The following is a 16,677-nucleotide window of genomic DNA, read 5'->3' on the forward strand; positions in this document are numbered from 1 at the left end:
TTCCCTAGTCTGGGTGTGAGGTCCGTGGTCTCTACACCCTGGAACTAGTCTAAGCATAAACAGAATAACAATACAAGTAATCTGGCTCAGTGTGAATTCCCAGGTCCACCTGGTTCAAACACACTGTTGGATCTGACTAAGGTCTGAGTGCTTCCACGTAGTGTTCGCAATGGCAGACAACTTGAGACTGGCCAGCAGTAACTATATATGGAGTAGTGCTCTCGGGCACCACCCCTAAATGATCAACCAATAGAGTACTGCTCTGCAGTCAGCTAATCGGCGTGATCAGCTGACCTCTTCTTGCCCAGTATAAGAGTTCTGTCTCTCAGCGCGCGCGCTCGTATTCCTAAGCCTGTGTGCACGAACAAACTCAGCCACACCAGACACACGCTGCCGCGTGCAAACCGCCGCGCTGGACGCGGAACCAGCCGCCTTACTGTTTGTAACACCTGCTCCTCAGGTGTCCAATAGCTGTAGTATAGTCCTAATCACCTGCTCCTCAGGTGATCACCTTTTGCAGCACTGTTTGTAACACCTGCTCCTCAGGGGTCCTTTAGCTGCAGTACAGCCGGACTCGCCTGCTCCTCAGGTGATCCTTGGCTGTAGCATTGTCTGTAGTCACCCGCTCCTCGGGAGACCTCCTCTTCCTCATTACTGTTGCACCAAACACTACTCACATTGGTAGTCCTGTGTCTGGCTATACTAGCATTATTGGTGCAGATCACCACATAATCAGGTATAGCATTTGTATTATTGGTGATACTGCAGATCACCAATAATCAGAAAATCTGTTTAGCTGACACCAATCGTTACACAAACGTTGTCCTTCCCCCGTATGTGGACTGCTTTGAGGGAGAGGAGATTTTCCTCTGCCCAAAAGGAGATCTCCAGAGCTAGGTTTGTTAGCTCCTGATTCTGGGTGTCCCCCTGCACCCGGAATCAGGAGCTTTCCCTACAATATGGTCTCGTAGATTCTGAAGGGCTAATTTCACTGCCATTAGCTCCCTGAAATTTGAGGATCTGTGACCCATCTGCGGACCCCAGCAGGGTCGGACTGGGCCACAGTAGTACAGTTTTTTCCCTCGGTGGACCCTGCCTCCAGGTCTCTGACAGAGCTCCAATTGCTGCCTGCAGCACAAAAATTCTCTTCTCAGTGCTGTAATCACTCATGCTGAGAGCAGTGGAGTAGCTAAGGAGCTGTAGGCCTCGATGCAAATTTTACAATGGGGCCCCCCAAGCACTCTATACATAACAATTGATACGACGCACTAAAACCTGCCAATGGCAACTACAGTGTCAGAGGTGCAAAAAAAGGGATGAGAAATATCTTGTTAATGATTACCACTGTTCAAAGTATCTATAGAAGTGATTATTATGAGCACAGGACCAATAGAGAGGCAATACTGTAGTTGAGGGAGGGACCTTCGGGGCCCCTTTGGCCCAAGGGCCCCGATGCGGTTGCAACCTCTGCAAAGTAGGACATTACTTTATATTGAAGGAGGGGACTCTATGCAAAGTTTTGCTGGGCAGCAGTGTCTCTGAATTACAATGCTGCTAAGATCATTTACATTGGTCCCTGTCCATAATACATCATGACCACGCCCACCTTCCGGTGCATGGTCACGCCCTTTTTTCACTGCAATCATGGGATGTGTGGGCCCCAGGTTGAAATCTCTTTGGTGGGCCCCCAGTGTCCCAGTCCGACCCTGGACCCCAGACATCCTGAACCTGAACCTCCAGATAATGAGCCCCCTAACCCCAGGCACTGGCATCTGTGTAAATCTTTGCTGGATCCAGCTGGTTCCAGAGCCGACCCTGTGACAACCGGTTGGGGGAAATCCACCAATTTAAGGAGCTGAGGACGTAATCTGGGGGCACTGCTAAATTGTCCAGAGAACTTTGTTTCTGGACAATGATTAGGAACCAAGACTGTAGACTCGGAAAGTGGGCCTGAGCCCATTCTACCGCTGGGAATGTCGATGACATTAGACCCAGTAGGGACGTCACCTCTCTCAATGAAACCTGGGATGTTGTGAGGAAGTGTTGGATCTTCCCCACTAATTTTGTAATCTTGTCCTCTGGCAAAAATACTTTTCCACTTACCGTGTCCCATATTAGACCCAGAAAGGTTCTTTGTTGGGCAGGAACCAGTTGTGATTTCTCTGTACTTATTACCCAACCAAGTGTTCTTAAAGAGAAACTCCGACCAAGAATTGAACCTTATCCCAATCAGTAGCTGATACCCACTTTTACATGAAAAATATAATGATTTTCACAAACAGACCATCAGGGGGCGCTGCATGACTGATTTTGTGCTGAAACCCCTCCCACAAGAGGCTCTGGTACCGTACGGTACTCTGGGCAAACTGCCACAATGTAACAATGACACACACAGGAAATGGCTGTTTATAGCTGTCTGTTAAAGCCAGAACAGCTACATAATCTGCCCACAGTAACAATGTCACCATGTAATACATGTCAGAATGTGAATCTGGGAGAGGAAGGATTTTACAATGAGCAAACTCTGACTAAATCATGTATACATAATTATTGTAAAAATTAAGCACCTTTTTATATTAAATTATTTTCACTGGAGTTCCTCTTTAACATCTGCAGAGAAAAATCTAGCTGCCTTCCTAAAACTGAAAGACTGTCTGCTAGGAAAAGAGAATCGTCCAGGTAGGGTAGAACCCTCACATTGTGGAGATGTAAAAACGCACCTACTTCCGCGATTATCTTGGTGAGGATCCTTGGCGCAGACGAAATGCCAAACTGTATGTGAGAATCCGCTCAGCTGCCTGCGCAGGCAGGCAGCCTTTTGACCATTGTTTAGGTTTGCTTGCTGCAGGACTCTGGAAAGGAGACCTTCTGTCAGTTGTGCAGCTTGTGTTGCTGAGGGATTTGCATACATTAGTCATGCAAATCCGTTACCTGCCTTCTTTTGATGACTGGCACTATAAAAGCATTCTGCTCCCAGAATGCTTTGCTGGACATTTCCCTTCCATGGTCTGTTCCTGATGGACACTGCTGGAGTGTCAGCCATTGCTATCTAGTATAGTTAATTCCTGGGGGTTGCTTTAGGCTCCCCTTCTAGTCCAGTCAGGTTGTATTATCTGTTTTGCCTGTTCCGTCTGTCTTGTGTTTGGATCGTACAAGCCCTAGCGTTAGCGGCTGTGGATCCTTCTGATTGAGTCTGGAGTGTAGGTTGGAACAGCGGTTGTTTCTGCCTACCTCATCTGTTCTGTCTGCCGTGTGTTTGGATCGCACTCGCCCTAGCGCTAGTGCTGGGGATCCTTCTGTTCTGTCTCCTGGGATCGCGCTAGCCACTTTTCGCTAGCGCTGGGGATCCTTCTGTTCTGTCTTCTGGGATCGCGCTAGCCACTTTTTGCTAGCGCTGGGGATCCTTCTGTTCTGTCTTCTGGGATTGCGCTAGCCACTTTTCGCTAGCGCTGGGGATCCTTCTGTTCTGTCTTCTGGGATCGCGCTAGCCACTTTTCGCTAGCGCTGGGGATCCTTCTGTCGCTTGTCCCTGTTTTCGTGTGTCTGGTCTGCTGCGCTTGCTGGAGGCTCGGTGAGGTAACCGTTAAGCAAGCGCTCGCGTCATCTGTTTCATGTTTGTCTGTTAATGGTTAGTTAGGCGTGCTTGTCTCTATTGTGCTTATCACGTGGAGACCGCGCATAACCGCGTGCACTGTTGCGAATGAGTGCGGTGTTCGCGGTTAGCTAGCGTTTGTTATTTTCCGTATTTCCTTATTGTATTATTTGCTGTGCCTTTGCTACTCTCGTGCTCCGCCTTGCTGTACCTTGTGTCACGTCTGGCGATCGCACCTCTCGCGATCGCGTTCCTGCTTCTTATCTGCTGTGGTGTGTGCACAGTCGCGGGTTGGCGACTAATGTTATGCACACACACACAATCTGTCTCTGTGCTCACTCTCAATCGCTTCTCTTGCGATTGCGTTTCTTCCCTTCGTACAATTCCTGTCTGGCGTGTGTGGTAGGGCAGAGGAGCTGTTCCTCTGCACTCCACAGCTCCACCTGCCGACAGGAATTTCCCTCTGCAGGTGCATAGCACCTAGCCTGGGTGTCCTCAATTATACGCTTGTGGAGGAAATCCGCCGCGTCAGCGCACGTCTGGTGCGCTGACCACGGAGACGATTCCGCAATCGTTACACTGTAGAGCTTGATACTGATAATAACAGAGCACATCGCCGAACCGAACAGCAAACCTTAGAAATTTCTGATATGCTGGATGAATTGGAACATGAAGATACGCGTCTTCTAGATCGACGGTAGCGAGAAAGGCCCCCAACCAGATTAGATTCCGTACTGAGGAGATGGTCTCCATGCGAAAACATTTTCTCCACAATGTGAGGGTTCAGGGGTTTTAGGTTCAATATCATGCGATACTTGCCCGAAGGTTTTCTTATCAGAAAAACCCTTGAATAAAACCCCTGAAGTTGTTCCTGAGGCGGAACCCTCTTTATTACATTTTTCTGAAGCAGTGAAATAATTGACTCTCTTAAAGCTACTGCCCTTTCTGGATGTCTGGGAGACTCGGTTGTTAGATGACTGGGGGGAGGAGTTAAGCTGAATTCTATCTTGTAACCGGATCCTATTAGATCTTGTATGGACCCATTTGAAGTTATCTGTTTCCATTTGGGTAAAAAATGGACCAGCCTCCCCCTGACCGGTAACTGCAAGTCATTTTCCTGGCTTTGGGGTAGGGGTACTTGGTTTGTTAAATAGAAAGGATCCCCTTCCCCTTCCTGGGTTGTATGTCCATCTTTTATTCTGAGAGGCTCCTATCCCGAACTGATCTTTACGCGAGGAACCTCTCCTGAACTGAAAAGATCTTTGATTTGGTTTCTTTCTCTTATCTGGAAATGTTTTCCCTTTATTGGAGGATCTTTCTAAGACTGTCTCCAAATCTTTTCTGAATACTAATTCACCTCCAAATTCCATTGCGCAAAGCTTATGTTTGGAAGTGGTATCTCCCTCCCATGCGTTCAGCCAGACCGCCCGCCTGGAGGAATTGATTAAAGCTGCGGCTTTAGCAGAGGCCCTCAAAGATTCTGTAGCTGCATCTGCTAAATAAGATACAGTCTTTGTAATAACCGTCCGGAAGAGATTCTAAAATTGTCCCTGGCGGGGTGCCACTAGCCAGTTGGTCCTGCAGACCCCTCATCTATTTATCCAGATTGCGCGCTAAACAAATAGATGCAATGGCTGGCTTAAAGGCAAAAGAGACTCTCGCTTCAATAAAGTCTCTCCTTTGCGGTCTACAGGTTCCTTTAACCTCCCTGGCGGTAAGCCCGAGCTGAGCTCGGGCTATGCCGCGCAGGGGGAGATCTCAGCCCCTGGTGGGGCGATTTTTATTCTGTAAATTGCTGTGCGCGCAGCCAGCACTTTGCTAGCCGCGCGCACAGCTTGATCGCCGCCGCTCTGCGGCGATCGGCCGCACGCAGCGGCGAAAGAGGGCCCCCCCCCCCCCGCCAGAGCCCTGCGCTGCCCGGACCAATGAGTTCCGGGCAGCGCTATGGGCTGGATCGGAGGTGTCTGACGTCAGGACGTCGGCTGACGTCCATGACGTCATCCCGATCGTCGCCATGGCGACAGGAGAAGCCAAACAGGGGAACGCGTTGTATACGCGTTCCCCTGTTTGCTATAGATGCCGGCGACGAACGCACTAGAGGGACACATGCGCCCTCTAGTGGTGTTTCATGTAGCTACCACTCTGGTAGCTTTACATGAAACAAAAAAAAAATTAAAAAAAAAAGTTTTTTTGCCAATTTGGCAAAAAAAATTAACCGCCAGGGAGGTTAAGGAACCAGCATCCTCAAAGGAGAGATCTGTATTCTTTGAGTACTGTGCTAAAGCCGCATGAAATTTTGGACATTTTGCCCAAGGAACCTCATCTTCCTCTTTAAAAGGAAACCTTCTCTTACACGATCTCGGTACAAAAAAACGTTTCTCCGGATCTTTCCACTGCGATTTGACCAGTTTCTTAATCGATTAATGTATGGGAAAAGTTTTTACCCCCGAGATCTTAAGCCCCGTATATATATTGTCTTGGGCTGATACAGAAGGGGCCACCTTAATCTGCTCAGACTCATCTGCTCAGACTCATAAACCGCCTTTAAAAGTTCCTCCGTATCTTCACCATTGAATAGATACTTAGGAAACTACTGATTCATCTTGAGAGTCAGCCGATTCTACAGGCTCACTGTGAGAAAACGCGGAAAAGCCGCCGCAAGTACGAGTAAGGCGGCTGATTCCGCGTTCAACATAGCAGCTTGCACGCAGAGACCTGCGTTCACTGGCTTGACGGAGCGCGGAGAAACCGCCGCATGCCCAGAGAACAGGGCGGCGGATTCCACGTCCGACGCGGCGGTTTGCATGCATAGGCCTACTTCTGTCAGTACTGCTGAACGCGGAGAAAACGCTGCACGCTTGGACAGCAGTGCGGCGGATTCCGCATCCAAAACAGCAGAGGCATTACAACACATGTCTGGTGTGGCTGGGACTGATAGTCCACACAGGTTCAGAAGGACGCGTGCGCGCGCGGAGAGGCAGAGCATTTATGACAGCCAGAAGGGTGTCAGCTGACCAGGCCGGTCAGCTGACAATTCTTTCAGTTTTCATTGGTCCAGCACTTAGGGGAGGCGCAGGATAGCGCTGGTGTATATATACTGGGTGCTGTTCATTCCTCTGGTGTCTGGCGTTGCGATCACTACGTGGTGCACTCAGACCTTGTCAGTATCTGTGTTACATTAGACCAGTTTCCTAGGTGTTGATGATCAAGGACCTTACACCTTAGTCTAGGAATTCTGTTATTATCTGTGTTATTATCTAGACCAGTTTCCAAGGTGTTGATGATGACCAAGGAACTCACACCTTAGTCTAGGAATTGTTGATTATTTGTTATGACCTTCTGCTTTCCTGACCATTCTTCTGATCTCTGATTTTGTACCTTTGTCATTCTGATACTCTGTTGCCAAACTCGGCTAGTCTTAGGATTCTGCATCTGTCTCCTGTCTCTGTACTTTATCTGTCCGTGTGTTAACGACCTGGCCTGCCTGACCTCGAGAACTATCTCTCCTGTTGAGAGATAGTTCACAGATCTGTCAGTGACACTCCCTCATTGGTGTCACTCACATTCTATCCTTCCCGCTCTCGGCCTGACTCCTCCCTGCGGAGAGTTCAGACCAACGGCAGGAACTTGCTGCGGAGCAGTACTCCTTATTGCTCTAGCACCTGATATTCAGGTGCGGTCCTCAAAGTATTAATGTTGCACCAAAACACTCTCATCACTCAGGTGTCCAGAGGTTAGAGATATATCTGATTATCGGTGATACTGCAGATCAATCGGGTATATATTTGCATTCTCGGTGATACTGCAGATCACCAGTAATCAGATCCTCTCTGTGTTACAAAGATCGTTACAGAACGCCAGACCAAAAAATGCAAATGGACGCACACACTGACCGTCTGGGCGCACTTACCACTTCGGTGGAGACCATCGACCAAGTGCTGGGTAATCACAAAGCGATGATTGACGCTTTGTCCGGTTCTTTACAAACCCTTCAGACGGCTGTGGATGAGGTGCGATCCCCTCCTAGCACAGACATACGTATGCCTGTACCTGAAAAATTTTCTGGTCACAGATCTGACTTTCGAAATTTTAGGAGTAGAGTGTTGTCATACTTTGAGTTGAGACCTAGATCTTCAGGAAACATGACCCAAAGGGTCACATTTATTAAGACTTTGTTATCAGGCGATTCTCAGACCTGGGCATACAGTCTGCCCACCGGAGATTTAGCCTTAACCTCCGTAGATGAATTTTTTAAGGCTATGGCAGTAATTTACGACGATCCAGACATTGCCTTTACTTCTGAGCGGAAGCTCAAGTTGTTGCATCAAGGCAAGAGTCCAGTCGAGGAGTATGCTGCTGAATTTAGGAGGTGGTCAGTTTCAGCCAGGTGGGACACCTATGCCCTTTTAGACTGTTTCTTATCAGGATTATCAGATGAGGTCTCTGACCTTATGTTAAGTCAGCCTGAACCAAAAACCGTCGATGAGGCCATTTCATCAGCCATCAGGATTGATAGCAGATTACGCTATCAAAGGCAGACCCGGGGTAGGAACAATGTTAAAATGGTGTCCTACGCTGCGCCTCCTGTGACTCCATCTCCTCCCGTTTCACCTCCACCTGAGCCAATGCAGATTGGTCGGAATTTGCGCACAATAATTTGAAAAGCTCTTCCTCTGGATTTTCTCCGTTTCAGGTGGTAACCGGAAAGTTGCCCAAGTTCTCCCCATTACCAGTAGCTTCCACTCCGTTTCCAGCTCTGGAGGCTTGGCAAAAATCATTTAAAGCCATTTGGGGAATCGTGAAAAATAATTTGGAGGAGGCTTTTCAAAGTCAGAAAGGTCAAGCTGACAAGAAACGGTCCTTGGAGTGGAAGTTCCGACCAGGAGACCTGGTCTGGGTGTCCACACGTCATTTGACCCTAAAACAACCCTCGCCCAAGTTAGGTCCCAGGTTTGTGGGCCCTTTTTCTGTAACCAGGAAGATCAACAATGTTACTTATGCCATTGATCTTCCTGCCAGCATGCATGTGTAAGATCTTTTCATGTGTCCCTGCTTAAGCCAGCAGTCCATGTGGGTGCCACTCCTCCTCCTCCTGTGATGGTAGACGACCAACCTGAGTACGAAGTAGAAAAGATTTTATACTCACGTGTAGTGCAGAACTCGGTACAGTATCTAGTGCACTGGAAGGGGTATGGTATTGAGGAGAGAACATGGGTACCTGAGTGTCCCATGCATGCGGACTAATTAAGAAGGGAATTCCACGCTCTATATCCTGAGAAACCGGGTAGGAGCTGTCCGGAGTCCACTCCTCAGGGGGGGGGGGGGGGGGGGGGTATTGTGAGAAAACGCGGAAAAGCCGCCGCAAGTACTCAGAGTAAGGCGGCTGATTCCGCGTTCAACATGCCAGCTTGCGCGCAGAGACCTGCATTCACTGGCTTGACGGAGCGCGGAGAAACCGCCGCATGCCCAGAGAACAGGGCGGCACGCATAGGCCTACTTCTGTCAGTACTGCTGAACGCGGAGAAAACGCTGCACGCTCGGACAGCGGTGCGGCGGATTCCGCATCCAAAACAGCAGAGGCATTACAACACATGTCTGGTGTGGCTGGGACTGATAGTCCACACAGGTTCAGAAGGACGCGTGCGCGCGCGGAGAGGCAGAGCATTTATGACAGCCAGAAGGGTGTCAGCTGACCAGGCCGGCCAGCTGACAATTCTTTCAGTTTTCATTGGTCCAGCACTTAGGGGAGGCGCAGGAGAGCGCTGGTGTATATATACTGGGTGCTGGTAATTCCTCTGGTGTCTGGCGTTGCGATCACTACGTGGTGCACTCAGACCTTGTCAGTATCTGTGTTACATTAGACCAGTTTCCTAGGTGTTGATGATCAAGGACCTCACACCTTAGTCTAGGAATTCTGTTATTATCTGTGTTATTATCTAGACCAGTTTCCAAGGTGTTGATGACCAAGGAACTCACACCTTAGTCTAGGAATTGTTGATTATTTGTTATGACCTTCTGCATTCCTGACCATTCTTCTGATCTCTGATTTTGTACCTTTGTCATTCTGATACTCTGTTGCCAAACTCGGCTAGTCTTAGGATTCTGCATCTGTCTCCTGTCTCTGTACTTTATCTGTCCGTGTGTTAACGACCTGGCCTGCCCGACCTCCAGAACTATCTCTCCTGTTGAGAGATAGTTCACAGATCTGTCAGTGACACTCCCTCATTGGTGTCACTCACGTTCTGTCCTTCCCACTCTCGGCCTGACTCCTCCCTGCGGAGAGTTCAGACCAACGGAAGGAACTTGCTGCGGAGCAGTACTCCTTATTGCTCTAGCACCTGATATTCAGGTGCGGTCCTCAAAGTATTACTGTTGCACCAAAACACTCTCATCAATCAGGTGTCCAGAGGTTAGAGATATATCTGATTATCGGTGATACTGCAGATCATCAATAATCGGGTATATATCTGCATTCTCGGTGATACTGCAGATCACCGGTAATCAGATCCTCTCTGTGTTACACCGATCGATACACTCACCTTCCTCAGATTCTGATATCGTATCTAGCGAGATAGATTGATCAGATCCACCTGTTTGTGCCTGCCCTGACGGTGCAGGTTGAGCAGGAAAAATAGATGAAGCTTGAGAAGATGACAAAGCGTCTGCCTGTGCAGACATTTCTGGTGATAACGAAGTAAGATTGCTTAAAGCAGTTCTAAAAGCAGAGAAAGTGTTTGTCATTTCCTCCTTCGTTGACTTCATTAAATCTAAAAGAGCTAGTGTAGTCTGCCCTGTTTCCCCTTCAGAATCCTGCCTTTTATACAAATTATAACACTCCATACAAATATTCTTAGTGGCCCCCTCCTTTAATCTAACATTGCATTTCCGGCATCTTAATCTCTGCTGAGGTGCCACTTTCTGCAAATACAAAAAAAAAGAAAGCAGGAACACAATGTGTACATAATTTAGGGGAAACAGACCACTATTTACCGGTGCCTCAGTATCGGTATGAGAACCTCCTGACACGGTATCCTTTGCTGGTGATGCGGAGGACTGCTGCATCTCAGCGCCTGGCGTCCCATGTGTGCTGCTCGTCCATGCGCGTAACTGGCTTTTGAGGGTGCCGCCCTGGCCTCCGCAAGCCTTCCTGCCCTCTCTAGCCAATGAGTGGCCAGCGGAAGTGACGCGAACGAACTTCCGCTATACGCGTCCCGCCCACCGCTCACTCGATCATGGGACGCCGAGGGCAGGTGGCAGATGGCTGCAATTCAAACAGAACAGCTGCGGATCAGGTAATATCAATACCCTACCACCCGCAACTTATGCTGGGAATACACGGGTCGATCCGGCGGCTGATTAGCCGCCGGATCAACCCCAGCCGCGTCTCCGTGGATCGATTGCCGCTCGTCCTCGCCGGCGCTTTCTTATCAGTGCTCGATTCCCTGCCATTGTCCGCTGGCGGGGGTCGAGCGGCTTGATCGGGCCAGCTGAATATTATCAGCTGGCCGGATCAGCTGGTCGATACACAGTACAGAAACGTACCGTGTATCCCCAGCATAAGACTGGGATCCTATCCACAGGCTCCACCGCCATCCAGATCATATTACTGCTTAACTACCATACTAGTGCCTAATGCAAACCAGTATAGGGAAAAATAAAAAACAGGTACTCTATCCAGTGCAAACAAAAAACTGGAGAGATAGGGAGGAGGTATTCTTTTATGAGGGAGGTAGATAATTAATTAATTTATACTCTTTCAGATGTTTCCGTTTGGGGAGGGACCAATCAATATCTCAGCAGCAGCCATCCTGGAGGACGATGGGAGAAAGTATAGTTGCCCTCAGTATAGTTAGTATAGTTGCCCCCTGTATAGATAGTATAGTTGCCCCCAGTATAGGTAGCATAGTTGGCCCCTTTATTATTATTATTATTTATTTATAAAGCGCCAACATATTTCGTGGCGCTGTACAATGAAAGAAAACAAACAAGGGATACATAATGATACAGACAATGATATACATGAAATATGAACACTGATACAAGATACAGCACTGCTGATTACAACTTGATTTAACATGATGACTAAAATGTATAAATTTCTAACAGTGTGCAAGCAATTGAATTAATAACATTCCATGACACAAAAGGGTGAGAGCCCTGCCCTTGCGAGCTTACAATCTAAAGGAATGGGGTGGAAACAAGAGGTGAAGGAAGTATACAGTATATGTAGAAAAAGCTGCCTCCCCGTCGGGGAATTGAACCCCGGTCTCCCACGTGACAGGCGGGGATACTGACCTCTATACTAACGAGGATAACCCTTTATGGTGGAAGCTTGGATGGAGGGGCAGCAAGGACAGCGGCGGGGAGGGGGGCTGACCCCCCCCCTCTTCACCTGGGTCCCCTCCTTCTAGTGCTTCTTCCTCCAGAATAGCGGCGGCAGACAGGAGCAGCGGGCGAGGAATTACCTGCTTCCCGCGTTCCAGGCACTGGCGCACAGCATCATCGTCACGTGACACCGGTCTCTGCCGCTCACTGTGCTTCCTGATTAGCAGAAGCACAGTGAGCGTCGGAGAACAGTGTCACGTGATGATGACACAGCGTGCCTGGAAAGCAGGAAGCCGCTATTCTGGAGGAGGAAGCGCCAGAAGGAGGGGACCCAGGTGAGGGAGGGGGGAATCTGGCCCCCTGCCCCTCCTTCAACGCTGCTTTCTCCTCCTGCTCATGTCCTCTGGGGGAGGCCTTGGCAACACCCCCATCCTGTCTGTCACCAGGTGCTCCACGCCCCCTGTCGCCCAATAGCAGGAAGGCCCCTGCTAACGAATTCTTTACATAAGAACTGTGTGATCCGTGTAAGAATAGTAGTTAGACTTAGATTAGTATATTTTGAGTGTACTAGTCTTACATTTATCACACAATCCTTATGTACTGGATTTGTTAGATTCGAGAAAAGATTCAAAGAAATGTGGGATTTGTCCCATCTCTACATGCAGATCATATCTTTCTGACTGAAGTCTGACTAGATTAGCTGCATGGTTGTTTCAGGGGTGGGACACCAAACACTACTGCAGCCAAAGACATCATCAGGATGCCAGGCAACTGGTATTGTTTAAAAGCAAATAAATATGGCAGTCTCCATATCCCTCTCAGTTCAGGTGTCCTTTAAACTAGCCCAAACCCCATTATTTTGATTGAGAAAAAGCACTAGATATTAGATTCAATCCCAATATGTTTATTAAATAAATAATGTCAAACAACCAATTGAACAAAATAATCTTGTATTGGAGGTCACGGTACAAACGTCTCTGAACTGCTAATTTGTAATGATATACTGTAACTTAGATATGCTAGTATTCATCTAGACATGTTTTTCACCCTGCAGAGCAGTGGTATACCCCAAGGAGACGCTTTGTCTATGTTTGGATTCCTAATGGTACCAACGCTTATGGTAAGCTATATTTGTGTAAACATCCTGGGAATCTCAGTGTGTTACACTTCCTACACAACCAAGGCAAACAAATAACGAAAACTCCCTTCTAACTTGGAGTTAACTGAGAGAGCTAACCAGATCAAGGGAAGAATCAGAAGAAAGCATATTAAGCAAATTCTAAGATAGGGGTATGGAATCTGCAGATGCACCTATGTTTCTCTCTGTTACACACCCTACAGGTGCTCCAGTGGTGTTCTCAGAGCTTTGTCAGGACATTCACAACACTGTTGCAAAGGCCAGGGTTATTCAAACCCTGTTCAAACAATGTCCAGTGCTATTTCATCTATACAGCTGTGGAGTGTTGCCACACTGTTCTGTCACAGCCCAGCCACAGCCCTGTCAGTCTGTTCAGTCAGTCCTGTCACCTGTCAGCCACGATGCCTGTTAATCAGTCTGTCCCTCCAGCTAATCCTGCTGGTCCTGACAGCTTGTACCAACACTCCTGTCAGTCCTTTACACCAGTCCTGTCCAGCCCGCCCTGTCAATCCCTCCTGTCCAGCCCGCCCTGCCAATCCCTCCTGTCCAGCCCGCCCTGCCAGTCCCTCCTGCCCTGTCCGCTCTGCCAGTCCCTCCTGTCCAGACAGTCCCTCCTGTCCAGCCCGCTGTGCCAGTCCCTCCTGCCCTGTCCACCCTGCCAGTCCCTCCTGTCCAGCCCGCCCTGCCAATCCCTCCTCTCCAGCCCACCCTGCCAGTCCCTCCTGTCCAGCCCGCCCTGCCAATCCCTCGTCTCCAGCCCACCCTGCCAATCCCTACTGTCCAGCCCACCCTGCCAGTCCCTCCTGTCCAGCCCACCTTGCCAGTCCCTCCTGTCCAACTTCGCCCTGCCAGTCCCTCCTGCCCTGTCCACCCTTCCAGTCCCTCCTGTCCAGTAGTGTTGTCCGGATCATGAACGATTCGGATCTTTGATCCGAATCTCTTTTGTGAGTCGAATCATCTGAATCATCAAAATGAGTGATTCGGATCGCAAAAGGGGCGGGGCCAGGAGCGACATGCGCCCCTCTCAGCGGGCAGCGGGGTCCTGGAAGCAGAGCTGAGATGGATCGCTCTGTTGGATGGGAGCCAGCCTTGCAGGGACAGCAGGTAGATGAGAGAGAGGGGACATGGGTGTCACTGCCAGATATGTGTAGAGCACACATACTGGCTGAAATGTGCTGCTCATTATAGGCTGTCTGTTCCTAGTTGTGCACAGTGAACACATTGGAAGCTTTTGGCTCAGCTCAGCACAGCTCAGTAACTTTGCAGGCACTGTGATTGCAGGGCAATATGATCCTCCTGCACTCGCTCTAAACAGCTGCACATATCTTCTGGGAATGCTTTCTTTTACTGTGCTACTTTACATTCAAAGTGTACAGATGAACATAGGTGAAATATATGTAAAGTATATGATTGCAGCATGTGGGTATTGTGTGCAAACAAACATTTCTGCTCTCTGCTCGTCCCTCCTCCCTTCTCTGTCCACTCCCTGCCCTTTGTCCATCTTCTCCCCTTCTCTGTGTGTCCACCCCCCTCCCCTTCTCCTGTCCTGCTAGTCATTTCACCCCCGAATGCTTCCGTAGTAAAATGATCCGAGATTCGGATCAAAGATCCGGATCTTTTCAATGATCCAATTTGAATCACCTGGATCATTGAAAAGATCCGAACTTCCCATCTCTACTGTCCAGCCCGCCCTGCCAGTCCCTCCTGCCCTATCAGTCCCTCCTGTCCAGCCTGCTCTGCCAGTCCCTCCTGCCCTGTCCGCATTGCGAGTCCCTCCTGTCCAGCCCACCCTGCCAGTCCCTCCTGTCCAGCCCACCCTGCCAGTCCCTCCTGTCCAGCCCGCCCTGCCAGTCCCTCCTGCCCTGTCAGTCCCTCCTGTTCAGCCTGCTCTGCCAGTCTCTCCTGCCCTGTCCGCATTGCGAGTCCCTCCTGTCCAGCCCACCCTGCCAGTCCCTCCTGTCCAGCCCGCCCTGCCAGTCCCTCCTGTCCAGCCCGCCCTGCCAGTCCCTCCTGCCCTGTCAGTCCCTCCTGTCCAGCCTGCCCTGCCAGTCCCTCCTGCCCTGTCCACCCTGCCAGTCCCTCCTGTCCAGCCCGCACTGCCAGTCCCTCCTGCCCTGCCACTCCCTCTTGTCCAGCCTGCCCTGCCAGTCCCTCCTGCCCAGCCCTGCCTGTCCCTCCTGCCCTGTCCGCCCTGCCAGTCCCTCCTGTCCAGCCTGCCCTGTCAGTTCCTCCTGTCCAGCCCGCCCTGTCAGTCCCTCCTGCCAAGCCCGCCCTGTCAGTCCCTCCTGTCCAGCCCACCCTGCCACTCCCTCCTGTCCAGCCCGCCCTGCCAGTCCCTCCTGTCCAGCCCGCCCTGCCAGTCCCTCCTGTCCAGCCCTCCCTGCCAATTCCTCCTGTCCAGCCCACCCTGCCAGTCCCTCCTGTACAGCCTGCCCTGCCAGTCCCTCCTGTACAGCCTGCCCTGCCAGTTCCTCCTGTCCAGCCCTTCCTGCCAATCCCTCCTGTCCAGCCCACCCTGCCAGTCCCTTTTGTCCTGTCCGCCCCTCCTGGCCAGCCTGCCCTGCCAGTCACTAATGTCCAGCCCACCCTGCCAATCCCACCTGTCCAGCCTGCCCTGCCAATCCCTCCTGTCCAGCCCACCCTGCGAGTCCCTCCTGCCCTGTCAGTCCCTCCTGTGGAGCCCGCCCAGCCAGTCCCTCCTGTGGAGCCCGCCCTGCCAGTCCCTCCTGTCCAGCCTGCACTGCCAGTCCCCTTCCTGTCCTATGCCCCTCCCCCTCAGTGCCTCCTCCTGTCATTCTGTGCTGCTCAATGCCTCCTCCTGTCGTTCTATACCCCTCTGTAGAGATGGGAAGTTCGGATCTTTTCAATGATCCGGATGATTCGAATCGGATCATTGAAAAGATCCGGATCTTTGATCCGAATCTCGGATCATTTTACAAGGGAAGCATAGGGGGTGGAGGGGGGGGGGTGAAATGACTAGCAGGGCAGGAGAAGGGGAGGGAGTGGACACACAGAGAAGGGGAGAAGATGGACAGAGGGCAGGGAGTGGACAGAGATGGGAGGAGGGACGAGCAGAGAGCAGAAATGTTTGTTTGCACACAATCCCCACATGCTGCAATCATATGCTTTACATATATTATTTCACCTATATGCTCATCTGTATACCTTGAATGGAAACGTCGCACAGTGAAAGAAAGCATTCCCGGAAGATAAGTGCAGCTGTTTAGTGCGGAGTGCAGGAGGATCATATTACGCTGCAATCACAGTGCCTGCAAAGTTACTGAGCTATGCTGAGCTGAGCCAAAAGTTTCCAATGTGTTCACTGTGTGCACAACTACGGAACAGCCAGCCTGTAATGAGCAGCACGTTATAGCCAGTATGTGTGCTCTACACATATCTGGCAGTGGCACCCATGTCCTCTCTACCTGTCCCTGCAAGGCTGGCTCCCCTGAGTCGCCTCCAACAGAGCGATCCATCTCTGCTGCTCTGCTTCCAGGACCCCGCTGCCCGCTGAGAGGGGGCGTGTCGCTCCTGGCCCCGCCCCTTTTGCGATCCGAATCACTCATTTTGATGATTCGGATGATTCGACTCACAAAATAGATTCGGATCAAAGATCCGAATC

General features: G+C 50.3%; 1 protein-coding gene and 1 non-coding gene across 3 annotated transcripts in view; one reads left to right on the forward strand and one right to left on the reverse strand.

Annotated features, from left to right (window-relative positions):
- Positions 1-16,677, forward strand: part of LOC137521595 (transmembrane protein 11, mitochondrial-like) — a 28,065-nt gene that overhangs the window by 1,977 nt on the left and 9,411 nt on the right. For both annotated transcript variants that reach the window (XM_068241052.1, XM_068241055.1), the window contains exon 2: positions 12,972-13,037. The gene's annotated coding sequence lies outside the window, so the exon portion shown is untranslated. The remainder of the gene's footprint in view (positions 1-12,971; positions 13,038-16,677) is intronic.
- Positions 11,833-11,904, reverse strand: TRNAD-GUC (transfer RNA aspartic acid (anticodon GUC)). The gene has a single exon. It is a non-coding gene; the product is annotated as a tRNA-Asp (tRNA).

Source organism: Hyperolius riggenbachi, chromosome 6, assembly GCF_040937935.1.
Source record: "Hyperolius riggenbachi isolate aHypRig1 chromosome 6, aHypRig1.pri, whole genome shotgun sequence".
Classification (NCBI taxonomy): domain Eukaryota; kingdom Metazoa; phylum Chordata; class Amphibia; order Anura; family Hyperoliidae; genus Hyperolius; species Hyperolius riggenbachi.